Genomic DNA, 3,169 nt, shown 5'->3' with positions numbered 1-3,169 from the left:
ACATTCTACCTGCTGTAGGCTCTGCTGGGGGTATCCTTGTGGGTACCAAAACCAATCTTTTTGAGGTACTTAGTGTTAGCTGTAAAAAATACTGCATTATCATTACCCTGAAAAATAAGACTGATGGGTCTTGTTGGCATCTGATTGTGGTTTATGGCACAGCTTATGCTGTAGACAAGATTGATTTTATTGCGGAATTGCATGAGAATATGGATGATTTATGTTATCCTGTTTTACTGGGAGGTGACTTTAATCTGATTAGAGAAGCTAAGGATAAATCCTCAGGCAATATAAATGCTTCCTGGACATTATTGTTCAATGACTGGATAAATAAATGGGGCCTTATGGAGTATAGATTAGCTAACAGGGTATATACTTGGAGCAACAACCAAGACAACCCTATCTTTGCCACTATTGACAGGGTTTTCTCTGCCACTAGTTGGGATAGTCACTTCCCTCTCACTACCTTATGTGCCCTTCCTAGGGTGGGGAGTGACCATGCCCCAATACTTCTTGATTCTGGAATGAGTAGTAGTAACCCTACTAAACCTTTTAGATTTGAGAAATGGTGGTTAGACCAACCAGATTTTAGACCCTTAGTGGAGAAAATTTGGGCCACACCATCACCGTGTGCAACTGCTATTGGGACTTGGCAATTTAAAACCAAACTATTTAGGAAAAGTGTTAAAGGATGGAGCATTAATCTGGAAGCAGCTATGAAGAAGAAAAAGAAAGAGCTCCTTCTGGAGTTTGATATCCTAGATATCTTTGCTGAACAAAACAGGACAAATGCTGGGGATGTCCTCAGAATGAAACAAATTAAAGAGGAACTTGAGGGGATCTGGAAGAAGGAAGAGACTGCCATGTGGCAGAGATCTAGAGATAGGAAGATCAAAAAGGAGACAGAAACACAGCCTACTTCCATGCTGTTGCTAATCAACGCAGAAGGAAGAATCAATTAACTGTCCTGGAGGGTCCTAATGGGCCTGTATACTCCACTAAGGACATGCTGGAGGTGGCCACTAACTTTTATAAAAACCTCTTTGGGTTTGAGCCTAAACCTAATATACACTTAGATGACCAGTTTTGGTCTGATGAAGAAATGGTGACAGAAGTAGAAAATACTTCCCTGGAAAGACCTTTTTCAGAAGAAGAAATTAAAGAGGCCATTATGGGATCATATGCTAATGGAGCCCCTGGTCCTGATGGTTTGGCTTTTCTTTTTTATCAACAATTCTGGGAGGTGATTAAGGGTGACTTTATGGGCCTGGTTAGAGATTTTGAAAATGGGACTCTGGATGTCCAGAGACTAAACTATTCTATTGTTACTTTGATCCCTAAAGAGCCAGATGCCAAGAACATGAGGAAATTCAGACCCATCTGTTTGAGCAATTGTTCTGTTAAGATATTCAGTAAAGCTATGACAAACAGAGTTGGCCCTGTTGGTCATAGGCTCCTATCCCCATGTCAATCTGCCTTTGTGAGAGGCAGGTTCATTTTGGAAAGTGTAGTTACTGCTCATGAGGCCATCCATGAGGTCCATAAATCAAAAGAATCTAGGATTGTTCTCAAAATAGATTATGAAAAAGCCTATGATAGAGTGAACTGGGATTTCCTAGTAGAAATGCTTACATCTAGGGGTTTTGGAGCTAAGTGGATTAGATGGAACTTATCCATTTTGCAACAGAGCTCTTTCTGTGTTAAGATCAATGATACCCTGGGTCCATACTTTGTGGGTGGAAAAGGTTTAAAACAAGGGGATCCAAGTTCCCCCATGCTTTTTAATTTGGTGGCTGATGTGTTTTCTCGCATGTTAGCTAAAGCTGTTAATAACAATATCATATCTGGGATTGTTCCCCATATCATCCCTCAAGGACTCATATGCCTGCAATATGCTGATGATACAATTCTCTTTCTTAACCCTAAACCTGAATATGTTAGGAACTTGAAATGGCTACTTTCCTGCTTTGAAAACCTTTCTGGGTTAAAAATCAATTATGACAAATGTGAAGTAGTACCTATCAATATGAATGAGGACGGTGCTAAACTCCTGTCTCAGATTTTCTGTTGTAAAATGGGGGATTTCCCTCTAAAATATCTTGGAGTTCCTCTTCACTGCCTCAAATTGAGAAGAGAAGACATCCAATACATCATAGATAAGATCATCAAAAGGATATATGGATGGAAGGGGAGATTACTTAGCTATGAGGCAAAACTAGTCCTCCTTAAGGCATGCATTGCCAGTATCCCCATGTACCTCATGTCAGTTATTAAGTTCCCCAAGTGGGCGATCAAGGCCATCACTTCTCAGATGGCTCACTTTTTCTGGGGGGATGTGGGGGATGAACATAAGTACCATCTTGCTAACTGGGGTTTGATCTCCCCAAAAAAAAGACTTTGGTGGTCTGGGGGTACCTAACCTGAGAGCATTCAACATGGCCTTACTAGCCTCTTGGGCTAAAAGGTATTTTATGGACAGTAACAAAAACTGGGTGAAGCTGATTGACCACAAATATAAAACAGCTAAGCCAAATATACTGTGGTCTAGGCAGGGTGTGGGTTCTCCCTTCTGGAAAGGTGTCACCTGGGCCTTGGAGGGGGTTAGACCCTTCTATAAATGGAAACTAGGGAATGGTAATAAAATAAGCTTTTGGGATGACATTTGGGTGGGGGATTCTTCCCTCAAAACCCAATTCTGGGACGTGTATGAAATCTGCCAACAGCAATGCTGCGCAGTTTCTGAGGTATGGGATGGTTCTACTCTCAAACTTACCTTCAACAGATGTGTGGAGCCTGGATTTTTGGATAGATGGCATGAATTGATCCGAATCATCTCTGACATGCCAATAACTGACGAGACGGACCAACCCATTTGGAGATTGGAACCGTCGGGGGTCTATTCAGTTAAGTCGTTTTATAACATGATTAATTGGGGGGGTGTCTACCCCCATTTGGAGAAAATTCTGGAAGATTGTTGTACCTCACAGATATTTAGTCTTTCTCTGGCTAGCTTCTCATAACAAAATTCTTACCAGGGATAACCTGAATAAGAGGAGAGAGGTGGAAAATCTAAAATGCTTATTTTGTAATGAGGATGAAACTGTCTGTCACCTGTTCTTTGAATGTGTGGTTGCTAAACAAGTTTGGAGTGATATATCTGACTCTTTTG

This window comes from Triticum urartu, chromosome 6 (assembly GCF_003073215.2).
Source record: "Triticum urartu cultivar G1812 chromosome 6, Tu2.1, whole genome shotgun sequence".
Classification (NCBI taxonomy): domain Eukaryota; kingdom Viridiplantae; phylum Streptophyta; class Magnoliopsida; order Poales; family Poaceae; genus Triticum; species Triticum urartu.
This window is presented reverse-complemented; position numbering follows the sequence as displayed.